We start from the raw sequence: 6134 nt of genomic DNA, 5'->3' as shown, positions 1-6134 counted from the left end.
GTACTCCTGCGGCCTCTCAACCAGGAAATCACAGGTGCTGTCTCTGTATAAATATTGAACAAAAATTTGGCTGATGGTTGATGGCACTTAGGTGCTGCTGAACTAAAAGTGTCACTGTTCAGATGGTACTGAGATTTCCTTGCCCATCTCTGATATCTGCTGAAGTGGAAATCAGCCATTGCCTCAGGCCCTTTTTCAGATTTCATCTCCTTCAAATCTCATCTCTTTCCTCTCCAAAAAAGATTCTAATGAAAGCTTTGAGTGAGGGTGTTATTGCTACTGTATTTGCCTTCAAAATCACATTGCCATTTCTATATCATACTGTAAGTGCTATGAAACAATGGTAAAAGGAACAGCAAGTGCTAGTGGTGCTGAATTCTAGGATCATCTTTATTCATCACAGACAATAATAAGACATTCACTCTGAATCCAGTGCTATGCAGCTGACTGAACACCCAAATGGAGGTGAAGCTCACCTGTAAAAATATCAAGTACAACCTATTTGCTAACCACCTTTCTTCCATCAAATGAAATAAAAAATGTTTTAGTTCATGCCACTTCCTCACAGCACAGTCAGTATTGCAAAGTCTACAATCACTATCATAGAATGATGATCATCATATCATAATGATATCATCATTAATCATAATGAATTCCACATTCCCCTAGATCCTGCTCATTAGAACTGTATCATGCTCTTTCTTGCCTGGAGGATAGAAATAATGTTCAAATCTTGAACATCTCCCCCAGGACTGGAGAGCAGGAGGGATGTGGCTTGCTTTGCATGCAGATAGGGTTAATTTTTTCCTCCTTCCTGCATTCTTTCGTGCAGTCATCCCAAGGGGAAGTGTCATATTACCTCACCTCTCATTCCTAGGTTTCTAAGTTAGACCTGGATTTGAATTTCTCTGGCATTAGAGGAGTTGCGTTCAGTATTCTTGTTTGGATCCATCTTGCAATGGAAGGTGATACATTCATAAGAAGGGAGTTTGATTTGCTTATTCCAGTTCCAGCTCATCTCATTTTGAGCAAATCCTGATGTTTGGTCTCCCCGCCTTTTGTGCAGCTGTGGAATATACTGAGACAAATCACTGCCTTAAAGAGGAAATAAAGCATTGCCTTCCCATGGGAGGATTTCTGAAGACAGAAAGACAGGGTAGCTAGCACTGCAGCCTTGCCCTGGCTTGTCTACACATGAAAGTTGCTTTAGAATAAGCTAAGGATTGAATGTAAAGCAGGATAGGCATTCCACAACTGCTGCGTGTGTTGCTGAGACCTCAGCAGAAGCAAAGAATCAGAGTAGCTGCATGCTGAATCAGTGGGACTGCCCTGAGTCTTCTTTAGCTATACCCAACAGAAAGAAACAGGCAAGGGTTTTGAGGACTTTGTATGCAGGATAATAGACACAAAAACAGAGTGAATTGCTTCAGACTTGTCAGAATTAAATAAATAATTGGGTTGTTTTTTTTTTTTCCCCTGACCATAAAATTGAAGCAATGAGATGTCTCCAGGACTTCTTTCCTTCACCTTTCAAGACCTTGTCTTGTAGTAATATGAGACAGCAAGAAGAAAATGCAGCTTCAGACCACTTTGTTCTTCTCTGGATAGCTTCATTTTCCCTTCTCCCCCTCCATCCCTCTCTGCTGTCTGCTGCAAAACAGGAGCTAGGCAGCCACATGGACACAAACCCCATCTTGACAATGCTGGTTCCTGGCCTTTCCCAGTGCCACCTCTGCCTCTTGCAGCAGCGGGTATCTTTTCTGACAATAGATTCTGGCAGTTGGACTGCCTGAACTGTGAGACTCCCACTAACACATCCAATTGGCTGATAGTAACACCCAAATGTAATGCTCCTTATTGTACCCTTGATTGCTTGCTTTGGTTAAAACTCTCCTGTGTTAACATTGTTCTGCTGCATACCACAGAAGCAACACTTGGAAGTGACACCTGCTGGTCTTATTTGGCATTAATCAAAGCCATAGGGGCAGAATGGGCCTTATGTACTGGGACTGTGAGGGGAAGAGCAGGGACTCTTTGTGGCCTCTGCACATTGCTGCCATGTAAACAATAAGCCAGCATCCCTGCAGTAATGTGGACTGGGTAGGCCATGACCTGGATTTGCCACAGCCTCATGCTCCTTGAATGGAATAGTTTTCCTCAGTTACCTCCTATCCAGAACTTGCTAGAAAATGTCATGTACTTCCATAGGGAGAGGGCAACACCAGAAATACCTCATGGGGCAGGTGAAGAGGGAAGGAAAACACACCGCTCTAGCACTTAAACCGATTTTATTTAAGTGTATGACAGCAATCTGAAAGCACTGTTTTCACCCTTTGTAACTCCTAGAATGAGCTACAAAGACAGGTCCTCACACGTACCAAGGTCACTGCTCAGTGCCCTTCTCCTCCTGAAAATGGGATGGCCATCACATCACCTTCCTGGTCTCCTCCCCTCTCAGGTCAATGCTCTGCTCACCAGCCTAGCCTGCCATGTCCTGGTGCCCACCAGCTGCTCCAGCCCCTTGTGCCTGCCCTTGGTTGGCAGTGGGCTATGACCTTCCCAGTTCAAGGCTGGGGAAGCTTTTGGAAGGTCAGGAGGCCGTAATGGCAGCTAGAGCCACTTGCACCCTACCAGGTCTCATTCTTCCAGGCCGGCCCTCAGCATGACATTGTATTTCATGGCTCAGACTGCCAATTAACCCAATTAATCAACACTCCATTGAGGTGTTAATGAGGGCTCTCCAAGTTCTTGTTTGATGGTGTGCTCTGCTTCTGTGAGGGAAGCAGCATTGCCTGCCCACAGTGGATGAACACCCTCGGTTCTGCCCAACTTCACAGATTACTGAGTTTTTGCTTTCGCCCAATGGATAAAGAGCCAGAAGATCTGTGGCTGCTCTGGACTGAGAACTTTTTTACCCCTCATGGTAAAAGTGAAAGCCAGCAAAGAAACAAAACATGGGAGCTGGGCATAATGGCAGAAGACATGTTTTATTTTGGAGAGATAAGCTGATTTTCACTAAAATAAGTTAGGTAAGACTTGAAAGGAAAGGGTTTTTTGATGTGAAAAAAATAAGGTTTTATTTCGCATGTGTTGAAATACAGTGTTTTCAGAAAGGTGGCTGCTGAAACTAGTAAAATTTAGTGAATTTAGCACAGACTTAAATATGTTTTTAACAACCCCACCATGCTCTGCTGGCCCCTGCAGTGTGATGGACTCCCCATTCAGCTGAAATAAACTCAATTTATACCCCCTAAATTTAGGAAAAAGGAAATATTTCCCTTGTATTGAAAAGGATGTACTGCTTTGTCTTCCCTAGAGTATGATCAGAGTCTAATGAACAAATAATACCTTAGAAGTGTTTTTGACATCCTCTTCTATTCTGGGACGATGGACTCCAAGGCTATGTCTTTACTGTGAAAAAATTACGTCTAAATACAGCAATAAGATTCAAGTTCAGACAGGCTTTCCTGCTGTTCTGCCACAAAGTGACTAACGAAGCAGAGGTTGCGTTCAATTTTTACAGTCTTTGCAGAATGTCATTTAAACATTATTTTGGGCTTCCAGGGAGAAGCTGCATTGTATTACCTGGGCCTCCTTGAGTGAAGCATCTCCAGTAGTGAGCAACAGAGTGAAAACTGTATTTAAACAGACATAACATCTTTGAAGAGAGATGAAATAAAAGCACAGTAAATCACATCAGGTTGCTGAGTGTGAACAACAAACACTCCCAACACCTCTCGCTCAGTATGCTGGCAGTTGTCCTGATACATTCTCTTCTAGCCAGCTGTTCTCTCTGCAGCAGGCAGCTCCTCATCTCTCCTCTCACTGCTTTCCCAGGTACTTTTCCTCCGCTCAGGAGAATGCAGCCATTGAACATGCTGATATCTTGTTTCTGTTTTCTGTAGGAAGAATGCAATTCTTTAGTCAAACACATCAATTCTATAGAGGTAAAGCTTCAAAAACAGACATACACACAGTGCTCCAGTGAAGAGTTACCATCTGCCCTCCCCTCTCCTCCTCCTCCTCAAAGGAAGGAAGAAAGAAATTTCACAGGAGCTTAGCTCTTCGTTACCTGCTAGCTCTGACATTCATGAGATTCCCTGCAGGAATTTTCTTGCTATCCAGGCAGGATGAACACCCACAAAAATTGGCAAGGAGATGACTTTTAACTTGTTTTCAAAAGCTGACTCTATTTCAAATAGACAGTGTCTCTCTGGTATCAAATTTTGGTTTTGCTTTCTCCTGAAAAATAGAAAAGGCAAGAAGCTATCCTACTGGTTGCCTTGAATACTAGCAGAAATATGATGTTTCAAGGATCAAAAGGAAGACAACTTTACCTGTCAAAGCCTGAGGATGAAGCTCTGTGTTTGCCTGGTAACATCTTCTAGCTGAGTGTTCTGAAAACCCAAGGCAGAGTTTGCTTTCTGTATAGTCTGCTCCCCTGCCACTATTCCAGAAACATAGGCTGCCTACAGCAGGGAACACCCAAATGGCAAATTCAGAGCTCAGCCATTGTGCCAGGAGAGAGCTACTGTTGCTACATCAGTCGTTAGTGTGCAGAGTTACACATCCAGATTATATTTTCATGAAGTTGACTCTAGATGCAGAAGGAGAAAGAAAAAAACAACACACACACACAAAAAAAGCCCCCCCAGTAATTTAGCTGGAATAGTTTGGTTTTTTTTAGATTGAGAAAAGTTATACCAACTCCCATTAGAAAAAGAGAAAGACTCCACCTTCCTTCAGCCAGTGTACGTTGAGTGAGGGAATTCACTTGCTTTGCAGAACTGTACAGGCAGTACAAGCCAAGACTTGAGACAGACTTGACAGATGACTGAGAGCAGAGAAGCAGCTGGGAAAGAAAGGACTGCTGTAGAAGTGTGACTGAAGGGTTACTCAGCATAGGAGGGTACACGTATTCTCCACCAGTATTAATGTCAACAAGTTTTCATTTGTTAGTTTAGGATATGGACATTACCAAGAGTTGCACAGTCTTAGAAAGGTTACTTTTGGGCTTGAGTAACTCAACAGATGTGAATTTTGGAGAGAAATGAGGTTATATGTTGGCACATGGGAAATAGTATGTTTGGGAGACATCAACCCAGATCTACTTGAACTTCGTGGAAAAACAAAACTTGCTGTACAGTTCATACACTGCTGATAAGGAATTTGTTTCTTTAGCATGGCCCCTGTCGCAAACTCAGCAAACAAAACACAGGGAGGAACTTGTGCCCAACACAAGTACACTACTGAGGCTTTCATTGCTTACTGCAAATTTTCCATAGCTCGAAGAAATAGTTGCAATCTATTGCATCAAAAGGAGTGCAATTTACATTGGAAAGTAAGAATAAAATGTTTATTCCAGGGAATTATCTTGATGCCACTTACTACCTTGAAAATGAAGAAAAATATCACTACCTTCTAGTCATAAGCAATAATTACCAACAGCTCATCAACTTTAGTACCTCCCAATGCAGACAGGAAAACTGTGGCTGCTGTCTCTACTGTCTGCAAGTACAGAACACAAATAAAGTCCTGAATATTGGCAACAGTGGGAGGGAGAGAATTCTGATGTTCCCACAGATACACACTTTCCAATGCAGTGCAGGAATCAGTTACCTTCCAGCACCCTGCCCTGATGAAGATTTCTTAAGAGGCTTTTACTTATGCTAGAAAATTATGCATTTTGACAATCTTACTTCAGATTCAAGATGGATTAAAAAGTGGCTTCTCAGTACATGGTCTGGCAACAGGAAGAGACTCCTTCACTTTCCTGCACCTACTATGAAATGTTGGACCCAAACTCCAAATCCACATACACCTCTAACGGTAAAAATCTGCATTTCAGTATCTGCTGAGAATCCATGTAGAACAGCAGAAGTTTTGCTAATAGCCGAGCACACAAATTCCCTGCTGGATGGAGAAACATTTCATACCAGCAAATGGAGACCTGCGGCCGATACAGTTGAACCATCTTTTTAACAAACGTGAGCTATCTAGCCAGAAGGCTCTCTTGCTTGTATATGTTGTGTCTACTTTGACTGTGGGTTCCAGGAGAGGTGCCAGCAAATCTGTGTCAGTGAGAATACTGATTTTCCTGCTCCTGAGCCAGTGGGGCTGTGCCAGGAAATCTT

At 42.8% G+C, this 6134-nt stretch overlaps 1 long non-coding RNA gene across 1 annotated transcript; it reads right to left on the bottom strand.

Moving 5' to 3' along the window:
* Positions 1–4072: 4072 nt before the first annotated feature.
* LOC109366850 lies at positions 4073–5595 on the bottom strand. Its single transcript, XR_004159305.1, has 2 exons — positions 4338–5595; positions 4073–4242 (listed from the first exon to the last, which is right to left on the bottom strand). It is a non-coding gene; the product is annotated as an uncharacterized LOC109366850 (long non-coding RNA).
* Positions 5596–6134: the final 539 nt, after the last annotated feature.

This window comes from Meleagris gallopavo, chromosome 3, assembly GCF_000146605.3.
Source record: "Meleagris gallopavo isolate NT-WF06-2002-E0010 breed Aviagen turkey brand Nicholas breeding stock chromosome 3, Turkey_5.1, whole genome shotgun sequence".
Lineage (NCBI taxonomy): Eukaryota > Metazoa > Chordata > Aves > Galliformes > Phasianidae > Meleagris > Meleagris gallopavo.
Note: the sequence above shows the minus strand (reverse complement) of the source record. Positions and strands in the feature narration are given on the sequence as shown.